We start from the raw sequence: 18,469 nt of genomic DNA on the forward strand, positions 1-18,469 counted from the left end.
ATAATACCATCTAGAGCCATCCATGTTGTCACAAATGGCAGCATTTCTTTCTTTTCTTATGGCTGAATAATACTCTATTGTGTATATGTACCACAAATTCTTTATCCATTCATCTATTGATGGACACTTTGGTTGCTTCCCTATCTTGTCTATAGTAAATAATCCAGCAATAAACATAGGAGTTCATATATCTTTTCAAATCAGGGATTTTGTTTTCTTTGGGTGAATTCCTAGAAATAGAATTACTGGGTCATATGGTATTTCTATGTTTTAGTTTTTCTGAGGAACCTCCATCCTGGCTGCACCAATTTATATTCCCACCAACAGCATAGGAGGGTTCCTTTTTCTCCACATTCTCACTAGCACTTGTTATTTCCTGTCTTTTGCATGGCGGCCATTCTAACTGGTATGAGGTGATATCTTGTTTTGGTTTTGATTTGCACTTCCCTGATTATTAACAATGTGGAACATCTTTTTATGTACTTGTTAATCATCTGTATTTCTTCTTTGATGTAGTCCCAATTGTTGATTTTAATTTTGTCTCCCTTGCCCAAGGAGATGTTTCCAGGGAAATTGCTCATGATTATGTTCAACAGATTATTGCCTGTTTTCTAATATAAGTTTTATGGTTTCATGTTTTACATTTAGATCTTTAATCTGTCTCATGTTTACTTTTGTGTATGGAGTTAGAAAGTGATCCAGTTTCATTCTTTTGAATGTAGCTGTTCACTGTTCCCAACATCAATTATTGAAGAGACTGTCTTTTCCCCACTGAATATATTCATGGCTCCTTTATCATAAATTTATTGACTATATATGTGTAGGTTTATATCTGCGCTCTCTATTCTCTTCCATTGATCTTTGGGTCTGGTCTTGTGCTAGCACCACACTGTTTTGAGTACTGTAGCTTTGTAGTATAGCTTGAAGTCAGGGAATATAACACCCCCAGCTTTGTTTTTCTTTCTCAGGATGGTTTTGGCTGTTCAGGGTCTTCTTTGGTTCCATATGAATTTTAGGATTATTTGCTCTAGTTCACTGAAAAATGCTATTGGTATTTTGATAGGGAGTGCATTGAATCTGTAAATTGCTTTAGGTAGGATTGCCATTTTGACAATATTAATTCTTCCTATCCATGAGCATTGGATAGATTTTTCATTTATTTGTGTTGTCTTTAATTTCTCTCATGAATGTCTTATAGTTTTCAGAGTACAGGTCTTTTACTTCCTTGGTTAGGTTTATTCCTAGGTATTTTATTTTTTTTTGATGCAATTGTAAATGGAATTGTTTTCCTGATTTCTCTTTCTCCTAGTTCATTGAATTTCACTTTTGTAGTAGCTTCTTAAGGCAGATTTTTCTTAACATAGCTTCTTATGGTGGAAATTTCCACTAATTTTGAGTAAAGTATCACCCACAAATATAGACTCATTAGTCTATGGCTCATTAAATTATCTGTGTTGCTGCTATAGCAAATCTTGTACCTACTATGTGTTTCTTGCAATGTGCTCTGATTTCTCAGAAATCACTATTAAATGCTTTCATTGTTTCTGTAGGATTGACTGGCCCATGAAAGGAACCTGTAATTATTATACTGTCTTTTTCATAGCTTTAATTTTCTACTTTTCTTTTTTTATACATGTGTATGTAATTGTTAGCTGCCAGTGATCAATTTTGGAAAGAAAACAAATGAATATCAAATGATTCATATCCTTCTGAGAATGTTTAAGGATACAGACATTTAAAAAAAAATGTAATAAATTTAGACATTGATATCAAGCCAGTGTTGAGGAGTGAAATATAAAAATTTATATTTTTTGACATTCATGTATCTTGTGCTATTCATATTGACTTATTAGAATGAGAGAGTTCAAAGTCATCTTTCCATTCACAATTGTAAAATCAATTATTATTAATGCTCATAGATATATAATATGAATTTGCATCTGACCAAAGAATTGCCTTTGCATAATTATCTTTGAAATTTAGTAATGACAAGTGAACTAAATACTTTTCTTTTCTAGTATGTCACAGTTTAATGTCCAAAAACTTAGAGGGCTTTTTTAATGAGTGAAAAGTTGAGAATTACTTTTGGAATATTTATTACAATTATGATTAAAGATAGTATTTTCTAATTTTATTGCTAAAGTCTTCAATGCTTCCTACACATAGGAGAAAATGCCAGCTCTTAATTTATATTTAACATACAGCTCTAAAGTGAAAGCTTACATTTGTCTAAGAATTTTAATTTTAGCTGCTTTTAAAGGAAAATTTTGATCTTTATTTTCAATTTCTGGGAATTATCTAAGGAAGTGATTTTATGACAGGAATGGTAAACAATAGTAATTGATATGAAGAAGATGCTTTGAGATTTCATATGTTGCACTTTGACTTTTAATTTTTTTTGAAAGATTGGTTTTTAATTTGGAATGGTGAATATATTCAGAATGCAAATGTACATTTAAAAAAATTAGAGATTTTCTAATAAAGGATCAATAGGAGAATAAAACAAATAATTTTGAATCCTAGTAAGGCTCTGATAGTACTTCAAAAATTATTAAGGAAAAGGGTTGGGAGAACAAGGTCCATAAAAGTTTAACATTTGTAGGATAAGGAGGGAGGAAAGTCAGAGACATGGAAAATGTATGTGTAAGAATTTTTGTCAGAGGAGTAGTGGGGCTGCTGAGTTGGATGAATGGGATCTAGGAGATGACCTGATAAGAGGGCCAGAAAGGATGGGGTTACTTTGGGGGAAAGAGGAGCAATTAATTTCTAAGGCACTTACGTTTTATGTAAAATGCATTAATGACCACTGTCCAATATCTGATATTAAAATGCAATTTTTAACTTCCACTAGACAGTCTTAACCATCATTATCATCAGAAATAACATATTTTTGGGGTTGTTAATTTTAACTTTGTTTGAAATATTCTTTGGAGATTGCTTTACGAGAAAATAAAAATCAAATGAGGTTATCAAGATTTAAGTCTAAAATGTCAAGTTACAGGTATTAAAAGGGAATATAATTATTATTTAATATTGAAGAAGAGTTACCAACTACTACATTGTAGTTGCGTTTTATCCAAATTGTAGTTGAATGTTATACAATTTTGCCTTATTACTATTAATGAAAATCGATGAACCTAAACAGAATATTCTATCTTTAATCCATTAAGTAACCCAATTTATTTAATACTTACTTGGGGTTTTTTGTTTTAATAATAGCTTATTGATATTTTTCCTCCTGTAATTTTTCTTATTTACCATTATTGTCTTCAGTAGCACTATTTTGCCACTTAAACAACATTCAAACTTTAGACTAGAATTCAGTTAAGAACTGGGTACAAATTGAGTACACATTTCTCGATAGAAGATATACAAATGGACAATAAACACATGAAAAGATGGTCACCATCATTAGTTGTTGAGGGAAAGCAAATAAAACTATAATAGGATACCTCTCCATGCCCAGTAGGATGGCTAGAGTAAAAATGACAGAAAATACCAAGTGTTGGTAAAGATGTGGGGAAATTGAAACTCTCATATGTTGCTGATATGAATGTAAAATGGTACAACCATTTTGGAAAACAATTTGGCAATTCTTCAAATGTTAAATGGAGAGCTACCATATGACCCAGTAATACCATTTCTGGTTATATACCCAAGAGAATTGAAAATATATCTTGACACAAAACTGTGCACTAATATTAATGACAACATTATTCATAATAGCCCCGAAGGGGAAACACCCCAAAAGTCCATCAATTGATGAATGGAAACTAAAATGTGGTATATCCATTCAATGCATTATTATTCAGTCATAAAAAGGCATGAAGTACTGATTAATACTATAGTGCCGAAGAACATTGAAAACATGACACTATGTAAAAAGCCAAACACAAAGACTATATGTTATATAGTTTCATTTATGTGAAATGTCCAGAATAAGCAAAACTTAGAAACAGTACACAGATTAGTGGTTGCCTAGGGCTGGGGAGAAATAGGGAATGAGCTAGTGAGTACATGTTTCTTTGGGGGATAATGTTCTGGCATTAGGTAGTGGTGATGATTGCGCCTCTTTGTGAATATATTAAAACAACTGAATTGCATATTTTTAAAAGGTGAATTTTATGACATATGAATTCTATCTCAGTTTAATAAAAAAAGAAGGAATGAAAAAAGAAGTTCTCTCTGAAGGCAATATAAAATGTTACGTATAGTGTAGATAAAGTTAGAAGGGTAGAGAGTTACTGTGGAGGTGCTGAGTAACTCTGAAGTACTGGGACACTGAGGCTGGAGGGGAAGCAGCTGTGGGGGCTATTTCCATTTTAACAGGAAACAATCTTGAACCCAAAAGAATGAATCCCTAATGATGGAGTTTCAGGCACCAGTGACAGGCCGAATATGGGCTCCCAGGGCCCATGCTTATACCTGACAAATGATGGCCTGAGCTATGAGCAAACATGACTATATGAACACTTCAAACCAGGATACCCCTCTTGATTACTCCTTCCGAAGCATCCATATCATCCAAGATCTGGTAAGTAAGAAGCCAAGGACAGACCTATGACCACTAAGGCACTCAAAGTTTGGGTAGTCACAGGTCCAGTCTCTATTGCTGAACAAAGTCCTCAACTGAGGGTCTTCAACCATGTAGTTTCACAGCTATTGGGGCATCTGGAGAACCTGGCCTGGATCAATCTGTCCTTCAATGACCTGACTTCCATTGATCCTGTCCTGACAACATTCTTCAAACTGTGTGTCCTCTATCTCCATGGCAACAGCATCCAGTGCCTGGGAAAGGTGAATAAACTGGCTGTCCACCATCAGGTCCAGAGCCTGACACTCCACAGGAACGCTAGAGAAGAAGAGAATGGGTGTGGTTAATATATGCTCTGCACCCTGGCCCTTACCACCATGTTCTACATCAAAACAGACTGTGCCATAGCTGAAGTGTGGAAATGCATCAACATCAAGCCCAAGAAGGTCTGGATCAAGTAGGATACACTCTGAGCTTCCCAGAATCCCAATAGTCTTAAAGGCTTGAGGATGGTCAATTTGGTTTCACAATAAATTTTTATAATAGTTCTTTATATATTCTATATACTGGACTCTTACCAAATATATGATTTGTAGATTTCTTTTTCCTATTCTCTGAATTCTCTTTTCACTTTTTTCGTAGTGTTTTTTTGAAGGCCAAAAGTTAGAAATTTTAGTGAATTCCAATGCACTTTTTCTTTGCTTGTGTTTTTAGTATCATATCTAAGAAATCATTGCTTAATACAAGGTTACAGAAATTTAATTCTCTGTTTTCTTCTAAACTTGTTATAGCTTTAGCTCTTATGTTTAGATCTTTGATCCATTGCAAATTAATTTTTTTATATGAGGTGAGGTAGGGGCAAAGGATGTTTTTTGTTCTTGTTTACAAAACTCATTTTCACAATTCTTGCCTTTATTTGAAAGTGTTCATGCATGTGGGCTAGTCTTCCCCTATTTTGAATCATCTCTAAATTCTATCTGTTCTTTATGGTTTAGCTCAGAAGCCCAAGAAATCTTTTAAAAATATCTCTCTTTTAACCCTCAAGAAACTAAAAATAATCTTGTCTCTCATATGGCTTTATCTTTATCCTCACAGCACCTTTGTTACTTTCCATCTATTATTACAGTTATTTACATAAATGTTTTAGCATTCCCTCCCTAGGGGAAAGTTCATAGTTTGATTTGTTTTTCATAGTTAAGTATTTAGTATATATCAATTGATTTAATTATAATATTAGATTCCTGGTATAGTGTAGGCAAAGGGAAATTGCAATTGTTTAGAGAAGGAATAAGATTAATCTAAAACACCAGTAGAATAGCTATCTTGAATGAACACTGAACTTGTAGAGTGTGTATTTTTATTGGTCCCTTATTAATTTTATTATCCTGATGTGTTAAAAAAAGGATATACTTGTATTGTAAAATGACATTCACCTTTTGGCATCAAGTCACAAATGCAGTTTTTCTTGTGGGATTAGAAATGGAAGACAAGATGAAAACATTCTTTGGGGATTGAGAGGAATACTGTGTTATATAATTTAACTGGCCAATTAGGAATGATTAATAATATCATTTATATTCTGCCTCATTTTAAATGTTAATCTTTTAAAAATGGAAATTTACAGATAAAAGTGAAAAATGTTTACTTAAAAAAAAAAATCCCTGCAGTGTTAGTTATTGGAAATGTTTCTAGAAAACCTGAGTAATACATTGACTTACTGAAGAAAATTGCCTGGGAAAACTGTGACTGACAGCTTATGTTAAGGTTTGCAATCTTGCATAGATACCATGCCAAGTTTTCATTTATTCACTTTCTTGAAAGTATAAAGAGACTTAGAAAAATAGAGGCTTACCACAGAGTTCCTTTAGAGAAATCATTGTTATACGAGAGGCTGTCCCACTGAGTCTGTCTGTGGTTGTAGCTAGTGATTCTTTAAGAAGATATGGAGGCCTGTTGCTAGGTCTTATAAGGTCATTTCGAGAGGCTGCAAATTGATCAAGAAGACAAGTTCTTCTGTGGGTGCCATCCAGAAGTAAATGCAGTTCCATGAACTTTGATTTCTGATATGCAGGTTAGGGCTGTTTATTAGCAAACCACTAAGCAAGTTATAAAGGTTTGCTAAAACTTGATATTTATAATATTAAGCTGTATAGTAGAAAGTACCAAGATACACATGATTAGGGACTTGTACCTAATATTAAACATTTGCAGTTGTTAGTTGGATTTTCAGAAAAATTCTTTGTATTATTTTGAATTACTCACAGACTTCAATGACTTCCATTGCTGTTTTCTATCATGTTATTAATTTAATTAATTTTATTTGATATAAAAATATATATATTGCCTAAGCAATTTGTTCTGTTTTTTCAAATTTTGTTATCATTAATCTACAATTACATGAAGAACATTATGTTTACTAGGCTTCCCCCTTCACCAAGTCCACCCCCCCAACACCCCATTACAGTCACTGTCCATCAGCATAGTAAGATGCTGTGGAATCACTATTTGTCTTCTCTGTGTTGCACAGCCCTCCCCGTGCCCCCCATGCACTATATATGCTAATCATAATGCCTCCTTGCTTTTTCCCCGCCCTTATCCCTCCCTTCCCACCCATCCTCCCCAGTCCCTTTCCTTTTGGTAACTGTTAGTCCATTCTTGGGTTCTGTGATTCTGCTGCTATTTTGTTCCTTCAGTTTTTCTTTATTCTTATACTCCACATATGAGTGAAATCATTTGATACTTGTCTTTCTCTGTGTGGCTTATTTCACTGGGCATAATACCCTCTACCTCCATCCATGTTGTTGCAAATGGTAGGATTTGTTTTCTTCTATGGCTGAATAATATGCCATTGTGTATATGTACCACATCTTCTTTATCCATTCATCTACTGATGAATACTTAGGTTGCTTCCATTTCTTGGCTATTGTAAATAGTGCTGCGATAAACATAGGGGTGCATCTGTCTTTTTCAAACTGGAGTGCTACATTCTTAAGGTAAATTCCTATGAGTGGATTTCCTGGCTCAAATGGTAAGTCTATTTTGAACATTTTGAGGAACCTCCATACTGCTTTCCAAAGTGGTTGAACTAATTTACATTCCCACCAGCAGTGTAGGAGGGTTCCCCTTTCTCCACAACCTCACCAACATTTGTTGTTGACTGTCTTTTGGATGGTAGCCTACCTTACTGGTGTGAGGTGATATCTCATTGTGGTTTTAATTTGCATTTCTCTGATAACTAGCGATGTGAAGCATCTTTTCATGCATCTGTTGGCCATCTGAATTTCTTCTTTGGAGAACTGTCTGTTCAGCTCCTCTGCCCATTTTTTAAGTGGATTATTTGTTTTTTTGTTTGTTGAGGTGGGTGAGCTCTTCATATATTTTGGATATCAAGCCTTTATCAGATCTGTCATTTATGAATATATTCTCCCATACTGTAGGGTACCTTTTTGTTTTATTGATGGTGTCTTTTGCTGTACAGAAGCTTTTCAGCTTAATATAGTCCCACTTGTTCATTTTTGCTGTTGTTTTCCTTGCCCAGGGAGATATGTTCAAGAAGAGGTCACTCATGTTTATGTCTAAGAGATTTTTTGCCTATGTTTTTTTCTGAGAGTTTTATGGTTTCATGACTTACATTCAGGTCTTTGATCCATTATGAATTTACTTTTGTGTATGGGGTTAGACAGTGGTCCAGTTTCATTCTGTTACATGTAGCTGTCCAGTTTTGCCAGCACCATCTGTTGAAGAGACTGTCATTTCCCCATTGTATGTCCATGGCTCCTTTATCAAATATTAATTGACCATATATGTTTGGGTTAATGTCTGGAGTCTCTAATCTGTTCCACTGGTCTGTGGGTCTGTTCTTGTGCCAGTACCAAATTGTCTTGACTACTGTGGCTTTGTAGTAGAGCTTGAAGTTGGGGAGCAAGTTCCCCCCCACTTTATTCTTCTTTTTCAGTATTGCTTTGGCTAATTGGAGTCTTTGGTGTTTCCATATGAATTTTTGAACTATTTGTTCCAGTTCATTGAAGAATGTTGTTGGTAATTTGATAGGGACTGCATCAGATCTGTATATTGCTTTGGGCAGGATGGCCATTTTGACGATATTAATTCTTCCTAGCCAGGAGCATGAGATGAGTTTCCATTTGCTCGTGTCTCCTTTAATTTCTCTTAAGAGTGTCTTGTAGTTTTCAGGGTATAGGTCTTTCACTTCCTTGGTTATTTATTCTTTTTGATGCAATTGTGAATGGAATTGTTTTCCTGATTTCTCTCTCTATTAATTCATTGTTAGTGTATAGGAAAGCCACATATTTCTGTGTGTTAATTTTGTATCCTGCAACTTTGCTGAATTCCGATATCAGTTCTAGTAGTTTTGGAGTGGAGTCTTTAGGGTTTTTTATGTACAGTATCATGTCATCTGCAAATAGTGACAGTTTAACTTCTTCTTTACGAACTTGGATTGGTTGTATTCCTTTGTTTTGTCTAATTGCCATGGGTAGGACCTCCAGTACTATGTTAAATAACAGTGGGGAGAGTGGGCATCCCTGTCTTGTTCCCAATCTCAGAGGAAAAACTTTCAGCTTCTCACTGTTCAGTATGATGTTGGCTGTGGGTTTATCATATATGGCCTTTATTATGTTGAGGTACTTGCCCTGTATATCCATTTTTCTGAGAGTTTTTATCATGAATGGATATTGAATTCTGTCAAAAGCTTTTTCAGCATCTATGGAGATGATCATTTGGTTTTTGTTTTCTTTTTGTTTATGTGGTGGATGTTGTTGATGGATTTTTGAATGTTGTACTGTCCTTGCATCCCTGGGATGAATTCCACTTGGTCATGGTATTTGATCCCTTTGATGTATTTTTGAATTTGGTTTGCTAATATTTTGTTGAGTGTTTTTACATCTATGTTCTTCAGGGATATTGGTCTGTAATTTTCTTTTTTGGTAGGGTCTTTGCCTGGTTTTGGTATTAGGGAAATGTTGGCTTCATAGAATGAGTTTGGAAGTATTCTCTCCTCTTCTATTTTTTGGAAATCTTTGAGGAGAATGAGTATTATGTCTTGTCTGTATGTCTGATAAAATTCCGAGGTAAATCCATCTGGCCCGGGGGCTTTGTTCCTGGGTAGTTTTTTGATTACCGCTTCAATTTCTTTGCTGGTAATAGGTTTGTTTAGATTTTGTGTTTCTTCGTTGGTCAGTCTTGGAAGGTTGTATTTTTCTAAGAAGTTGTGCATTTCTTCTAGGTTTTCCAGCTTGTTAGCATATAGATTTTCATAGCATTCTCTAATAATTCTTTGTATTTCTGTGAGGTCCATCATAATTTTTCATTTCTCATTTCTGATTCTGTTGATGTGTGTAGATTCTCTTTTTCTCTTAGTAAGTCTTGCTAGAGGCTTATCTATTTTGTTTATTTTCTCGAAGAAGTAGCTCTTGGTTTCATTGATTTCTTCTTTTGTTTTATTCTTCTCACTTTTATTTATTTCTTCTCTGATCTTTATTATGTTCCTCTTTCTGCTGATTTTAGGCCTCATTTGTTCTTTTTCCAATTTCGATAATTGTGACGTTAGACTATTCATTTGGGATTGTTCTTCCCTTTTTAAATATGCCTGGATTGCTATATACTTTCCTCTTAAGACTACTTTTGCTACGTCCCACAGAATTTGGGGCTTTGTGTTGTTGTTGTCATTTGTTTCCATATATTGCTGGATATCCATTTTAATTTGGTCGTTGATCCATTGATTATTTAGGAGCATGCTGTTAAGCCTCCATGTGTTTGTGGGCCTTTTTGCTTTCTTTGTACTATTTATTTCTACTTTTATTCCTTTATGGTCTGAAAAGTTGGTTGGTAGGATTTCAATCTCTTTGAATTTACTGAGGCTCTTTTTGTGGCCTAGTATGTAGTATATACTGGAAAATGTTCCATGTGCACCTGAGAAGAATGTGTGTCCTGTTTCTTTTGGGTAGAGTTCTATAGATGTCTATTAGGTCCATCTGTTCTAGTGTGTTGTTCAGTGCCTCTGTGTCCTTACTTATATTCTGCCCAGTGGATCTATCCTTTTGGGTGAGTGGTGTGTTGAAGTCTCCTAAAATGAATGCATTGCATTATAATTCCTCCTTTAGTTCTGTTAGTATTTGTTTCACATATGCTGGTGCTCCTGTGTTGGGTGCATATACATTTAGAATGGCTATATCCTCTTGTTGGACTGAGCCCTTTATCATTATGTAATGTCTTTCCTTATCTCTTGTTACTTTCTTTGTTTTGAAGTCTATTTTGTGTGATATTAGTACTGCAACCCCTGCTTTTTTCTCCCTGTTGTTTGCATGGAATATCTTTTTCCATCCCTTGACTTTTAGTCTGTGCATGTCTTTGGGTTTGAGGTGGGTCTCTTGTAAGCAGCATATAGATGGGTCTTGCTTTTTTATCCATTCTATTACTCTGTGTCTTTTGATTGGTGCATTCAGTCCATTTACATTTAGGGTGATTATTGAAAGATATGTACTTATTGCCATTGCAGGCTTTAGATTTGTGGTTACCAAAGGTTCAAGGTTAGCTTCTTTAGTATCTTACTTTCTAACTTAACTCACTTTTTGAGCTATTACAGACACTGTCTGGTGATCCTTTATTTCTCTCCCTTCTTATTCCTCCTCCTCCATTCTTTATATGTTGGGCGTTTTATTCTGTGCTCTTTTGTGTTTCCTTTAACTGCTTTTGTGGGTATTTTAATTTTATATTTTGCCTTTAGTTAGTATTTGGTTGGTCTGCTTTCTTTGGTGTGATTTTATTTTCTCTTATTACATCTGTTTAGCCTTAGGAGTGCTCCCATCTAGAGCAGTCCCTCTAAAATACCCTGTAGAGGTGGTTTGTGGGAGGAAATTTCCCTCAGCTTTTGCTTGTCTGGGAATTGTTTAATCCCTCCTTCATATTTAAATGATAATCATGCTGGATACAGTATTCTTGGTTCAAGGCTCTTCTGTTTCATTGCATTAAATATATCATGCCATTCTCTTCTGGCCTGTAAGGTTTCTGTTGAGAAATCTGATGATAACCTGATGGGTTTTCCTTTGTAGGTGACCATATTCCTCTCTCTAGCTTCCTTTAAAACTCTGTCTTTGTCCTTTATCTTTGCCATTTTAATTATTATGTGTCTTGGTGTTGTCCTCCTTGGGTCCCTTCTGTTGTGAGTTCTGTGTATTTCCATGGTCTGAACTATTATTTCCTCCCCCAGTTTGGGAAAGTTTTCAGCAATCGTTTCTTCAAAGACACCTTCTATTCCTTTTTCCTCTCTTCTTCCTCTGGTACCCCTATAATGTGAATATTTTTCCATTTGGATTGGTCACACAGTTCTCTTAATATTGATTAATTCCTGGAGATCCTTTTATCTCTCTCTGCGTCAGCTTCTGTGCGTTCCTGTTCTCTGGTTTCTATTCCATCAATGGCCTCTTGCATCTTATCCATTCTGCTTATAAATCTTTCCAGAGATTGTTTCATTTCTGTAATCACCTTCTGGATGTCATCCCTTAGCTCTTGCATATTTCTCTGCAGCTCTATCAGCATGGTTATGACCTTTATTTTGAATTGTTTTTCAGGGAGATCGGTTAGGTCTATCTCCCCAGATTCCTTGTCAGGGGAGGATGTCTCGGTTAGTCTGGTCTGTATCAAGTTCTTTTGTCTTTTCATGGTGATAGAGGTATTTGTGTGGAGGTGGTGTCTGTGTTGGCTGGGACAATGTCCCTTCTTGCTGGTTTGTGGCCTTCCTCTTTTGTGAGAACAGCGACCCCTAGCAGCTTGTGCTGGGCAGCTGCACACAGATTGGGTTTCTAATTGTTGCTCGGTGGTTGTAGAAGAAGCTTTGCCCTTCTGCCTCAGGCTGCTTCTCCACTATGGCTGAGCGATGTCAGAGGGGAAATGGGCAGAAGGGTGTTATCACCATGAGGGGCTTCTGAGTTGCACTGCCATCCAGGGGGTTAGGGTGCTCAGAGTTCCCCGGGATTCCCAGCTCCTGGGCTATGTGTCCCTGGAAGCTTCCATCCAGCTGTGGGATGCCTTTCTCTTCAAGACTTTCAAAAAGCACTCGCTTTTCTTTTCCCAGGGGCGCTGGCTGCAGGGACCCACTTGCAGGTTTTACTGTCCCGTTTCCCTAGTATCCAGCATTGCACGCACTGTGTGTCTGTGCTGCAGTGCGGATGGCTAGGGCTGGGTGTTTAGCAGTCTTGGCCTCTCTCTTCCTCCCTGCTCCGACTCCTCTCCTCCCGCCAGGAGCTGAGGTGAGGGGTGCTCGGGTCCCACCAGGCTGTGACTTGTATCTTACCCCCTTTGCAAGGCACTGGGTTCTTGCAGGTGTAGATGTAGCCTGGCTGTTGTCCTGTATCTTCTGGTCTCTCTTTTAGGGATAATTGTATTTGTTGAATTTTCAAAAATATGTATGTTTTTGGGAGGAGATTTCCACTGCTCTACTCATTCTGCCATCTTGGCTCCGCCCCCTTCTGTTTGTTTTTTGACCTATAATATTCCCATAATTGAACTATCATGTATCTCCAATATGAATCACCTATAACCTTTTGGCTAAGGCAGATGTATACAAAATGCCCTCCTCTCCAATATTATTTGTGCAGGGATATATTATTGGTAATGTATGCCTATGAATGTGTAACATATAAGTATCTTACAACGTACTGTCAAGGTGAAAGTAATAAGATTATTACCTTAAATTATGTATAGGACATTGTTTTATAATATAAAATCATGTATACACTCAGATAATATGTATGTATACATGTGCTTGCACAAAAAGGACTTATATATGACTTTACAATCTTAATTCAATCTTCCAAGGACCAACTTTATTGATAGGTGAGAATGTGCATTAGTGTTTGTCATTCTATTTCAGTTTAATTTCTTGGTTATGAAAGGCTTTTAGCTTTTGGTATTGTGTTTTTGCTTTTTAAGATACACATTCTTCTAGAATATATCGCATCTTAATCATTTATTACATGAAAGATCTTCTTTGCTTTTATCACTTTCCTGTGTGTCCTTGGGAAGCTACTTTACTTCTTTGTGCTTAACTTGTGAAGCTCACCTATAAAATGGGGATTATAATAATGACCTACTCCATAGATTGATTGTGAAGACTAAATAATTCCTGTAACTATCTTGTAACGGTGCCTAATGTGAATTAATACTCAATAAATGATAGCTATTATTAATATTTAGTGCCCTAGTGGGATTAATTGACTTGGTTGGAGACTTAGGAACTGGGTACATAGTAGACATCTCTAATTCCCTTTTTCCCTATTTTAAGGGGATAGTAAAGTGACCTATACGGGAATCTAGAAATTTAGTCATGACAACTTTTCACAAATAATTTCTTTTGAGACTTCTATGTAAATGTTACTCCATAATATATCCATGTTTATTTTAATATAAATATTTTCCGTTACCATTTAAATTGTTTTTTCTTCTTTCCTCTTACCCAATATACCCCTACTTAGAATAACATTGAAACAATCTGAGGATGCACCATATTTGTCTTATGGTTTTGCCTACCTTAAGGCAACCTACAAAGCTATTGTGGTTATTAATATTTTAATTTGAGAAGCACAGAGACCAGATAGACTGTGAGGAAGAACTGGCAGCAAAAGGTGGGAGGTTGCTGTATTGGGAAGAAAGTGTTGACGAAAAAGGTAATAGAATTCTATTAGTTTAGAGTTATTTATAGAAATTTAGCTTTTAAACATTTTTTTTCTTAAGTTATCTTAGCTCAGGCTACAATGACAAAGTACCATAGACTGGGACGCTTAAACAACAGAAATGTATTCCTCCTAGGAACCTAGGAAGTTCAAGACTAAGGTGCTGGCTAGTTCTGTTCCCTGATAAAAACTGTTGTCCTAGCTTGCAGATGGCTGCCTTTTTGCTGTTTCCTCACTTGGCACAGAGAGAAAGAAAGAGCACAAGTTCTAGTCTCTTCCTTTTCTTTTAAGGCCACCAATCCCATCATGGAGAACCACTCTCATGACATCATCTAAAGCTAATTATGTCCCTAAGGCCCAACCTCCAAATACCATCACGTTGGGGTTAGGGCATCAGTATATGAATTTGGTGGGGGTTGAGGGAGCAGAAACATTTAGTACCTGATGTAAGGAAAAGAAAGCTGGCAACTAATGTTAGCTGTAACTTGTATCCATAATTTATTCAACTTAATGAATAAATTTTACTTAATAAATTTATTCAACTTGGTACAATGTTTGTATGTAATAATTTATATGAGAATAAATGTTATTTTTCATAATGCACAGACATGTTGCATAGTTGTTTATCTGCAGTATCTAGGACTTGAGCACTTGTGACTTGGCCAAGTTTGTCACTAGGGCTCCTAAGTTCTTTTTTTGGTGCCCTTTCTCACTGTTTCCTTACTCCCAGTGTTGTCTGTCTTCTTTTCTCCCAAGCATAAATATGTTTTTAGGAAAGAATATGATAAATTCAATCAAGTGGAGTTGTAACTAATTTTCTGAAATCATAAATACTATGTTTTCTTTCTCTAGACTGATTTTCATACAGTCAAAGACTTCAAGGAACTTACACTGCTTATGTTAAAAAAAACTATGTCAAATACATTCTCAGTTAGTTAATGAGTTACTGATATCAATGGTAAAATATGAAAGTTTATTAGAATTTTTTCATGTCTTGGTATACCACATCTGGATATAATTGGCAATATCATTGAAGATTCTTGAGCAGTGATTTTAAAATAGGGAGAATGTTTTATTTTTATTCATCACTTATGTATTATACATTCTAAAGGCTGACATACATCAGTGAACAAAATTCCTGTTCTCTTTTGAAGAGCTTATATTTTTATCAGAAAAAGAAGATAAATGAATAAAGAATAAGTTAGTAGCGATAAATGAGTGATGTAATTAGAGTCTGGAGAGTCATAGTGTGTGTTAGGTGTGTGTATGTGAATTGTTATTTTACATGGTATGGTGAGGAAGCTTCTCTTATGGTGACATTTAATTGTAGAGACTCAACCCAAGTGATGGAATAAGCCAGGTGGATGTTGTGAGAAGGGCGTTCTGGTCAAGAGAATAGGAATAATAGAGGCTTTGAGGCAGGAGCAAGTTAAACATATTCAAGGAAAAACCAAGGGGCCAGTGTGGCAGGAGCTGAGTAAATGATGGGGAGAGAGGCAGAAGGTCAGAAAAGTTCAAGGACCAGATCATGTATGACCGTGGAGGCCTTGATAAAGACAGTATTTTACTCTGAGTGAGAGAGAAAGGCATTTACAAGATCATTTGGCATTTAGATGGATAACATACTGTAGAAGAATAAGAGTGAAAGCAAGAGTTACCAGTTACAAGTTATTCATCATTTTCAGTCAAACATGATAGGAGCTTGGACCAGTGTTGTAGCAATGGAGTCACGTAAATACATACTTAGAAGGCAGAGTTAACAGATTTTTGCCAATGTGCTGAATAAGGGTATGAGAGAAATAGAAGAGTAAATGAAAACTCTTTAAGTTTTTGACTGACTAATTGGTTGAATGGAGTTTTTTTTTTTATAAGAGATGAGGAAGCATGCTAGAGGAAGAAAATTTGAGAAACATCTCATGTAGATGGTACTTACAGTCATTGAAGTGCATTAGATCACCCAGCAGAGTAAATGCGTGAGAGAAAAGAAGTGGTCAGCTGTTTAGAAATCAGAGAGAAGAGGAAAAAAATCAAAGGAGACTGAGAAAAATAGCCAGTGAGGTAGAAGGAAAACTAGTACGATGTTCTGGAAGACAAGTGAGGGAGGTGTTTGAAGGAGGAGAGCATGGTCAACTATACCAAATGCTCCTGACTGAATAAAATGAGGCTCTAGAAATCACCATTCCATTAGGGAAGATGGAGGATACTGGTGATCTTGAAAAGAGTTGTTTCAGTGGTAGGGTGAGATGAAAGCCTGGTTGGAATGGGCTCATGTTTAAAAAAAAAGAAAAGAAGTGGAGATGGTGAATATACAAAGTTCTTTTCAATGACTTTTGCTATAATCAGACAAGAAAAGTCCAGGCAGTAGCTGGAGGAATCATGGAGTCCATGGAGGTTTTTGTTTTTATCTTGTTTTGCTTCTTAAGATGGAGAAATATTACATATATTGTGTAATAGTGAGACTAATCAAAGACAGGCAAAAATTGATAGTATAGGAGAGAGAGGGGAAATCTGCAATACCAATGCTGTTGTGAAGGCTTAAAGGAATGGGATCCAGTACTCAGGGGGAGACAATGTCCTTGGGTGGCATCCTGGAGAATGTATTCATTGTAAGAGGAGAAAAGGCACAGTATGCATCCCGTATAGTTGGCCCTGTTGGGGGTGGGATCATTTCAAAGTTTTCAATGAAATAGGAAACAACTGAAAGTAAATAAGGAGGAAGAGTTATTGAAGATTTAAGGAGAGGGAAGTGTGAAATAATCATTGATGAAAGAAAGAGTGACTAGTGAAATGTAGTAGCGTTGCTGGGAGTTGCTAAGGGCTTACTTGAGGCTAGTTCTTGAATTTAAAGTGAAATCAGTCAAGATGGTTATGTTTTTTCTTCAGTCAGACTCAGCTGGTTGGGTGCAGGTATAGCATAGGTGGAAATTTGGATTTCCCTAAGAATGGGGTTTCTGCAAGTGGGTACATTGAAAGGAAAGGACATAAAGGTATACGTAAGAAAGTGATGGTTGCTTAACCGTGGTGTCTCTCTGGTAAAAAGGGAAGTAATCACATGAAGATGGTGAGGACAGTGAAAAGGGGTAAGAAGTTGGGGCAGAAGACAGTGGTCAGAGTGGAATACTTAAAATTAGTGATGACAAAGTCTTGGACCATGGGAGTAGTTATCTGAGACACAGGAAAGAAGACTATTGGTAATAAGGTTGTCAAGTAAATGAGTGGTCCAGGGTATTAGGATGATTTAAGTTGGTATTGAGATCATTGATAGCTATGACAAATAATAGTGGAGACAGAGAAAGGGAGGGAGGAAGGATGGAAAAGGAGGAGAGAGGAGGGGAGGAATGAGGGAGAAAGACCTGGAAAGGCAATATCTTCTCTGTGCAAATCATTTTGTTAGGTATTGTGATAACTACCATAAAACGTAAGATAGATCTGGGCAATGAATTCTTATATAAAAAACACCTGTTCTAAAAGAGGAGGAAAGATGAAGAATTGAATTGTCTCAGAGAAGAATAAAATAAAGGTTGATTTACTTAATTGTGTTTGAGTTCCCAAATGATATTTGAATGTGGGCTGCTGAGAAATTATTTTATGTTTTCACAGAGGATGGAATATGTGTTTATGGTACCTGGTGAACTCTGCTCTAATGCACAGACATGGTACCTTTAAAAAATCAATAAAACAGCATGTATTTTTACTCTCTTACTTTTTATGAGTTTTTTTTATGCACATTACTGTTAAATATTCCTTCCATACGGAGAAAATTAAGTTCCTGTGAGAGTAGAAGCGGGAGATTAAAATTATCCTATGAGAAAAGATATTATTCTATTCTTTCTGTTTAAGTATATTAGAACAAATTAATTGGTCAAGGCTGGGGATTATGGTGGTGAGAAGTAAAAAATTTGGTGTGTTGGAAACACTTTAAAAACTAACTTGAAAGTTTTTAATTAGTGGAGAACATTTTTATGAGAATCCTATAAGTAGGAAAAAGAAGTCTTATAAATTATGGGATTATATAGTTGGGGTTCTTCTAGGTTATCCATAGCCTAACAGTCTGATACTTCTAGAAATCCCTCTTCATCTTGCAGCTCACCTGTACAGTTGAAGTGCTGGCAATGTTACTGAAAAGTTCATTAAGAATTTGACCCCTAATGCAGCTGGACTTTGAAGATACAGTATATTCATCTGCCTCAGTCTTTCTTTCTTTGGAAGTACTATCTTCATTATTTTAGACATCTTTTTATAGGAATTT

The 18,469-nt window shown here is 35.9% G+C and overlaps 1 protein-coding gene and 1 pseudogene across 2 annotated transcripts in view; both read left to right on the forward strand.

Moving 5' to 3' along the window:
* Positions 1 to 18,469, forward strand: part of ADAMTS6 (ADAM metallopeptidase with thrombospondin type 1 motif 6) — a 324,257-nt gene that overhangs the window by 63,248 nt on the left and 242,540 nt on the right. The gene's annotated exons all lie outside the window — the stretch shown is intronic.
* LOC140848660 (leucine-rich repeat-containing protein 51-like) lies at positions 3,144 to 4,952 on the forward strand (annotated as a pseudogene).

This window comes from Manis javanica, chromosome 1 (assembly GCF_040802235.1).
Source record: "Manis javanica isolate MJ-LG chromosome 1, MJ_LKY, whole genome shotgun sequence".
Taxonomy (NCBI): domain Eukaryota; kingdom Metazoa; phylum Chordata; class Mammalia; order Pholidota; family Manidae; genus Manis; species Manis javanica.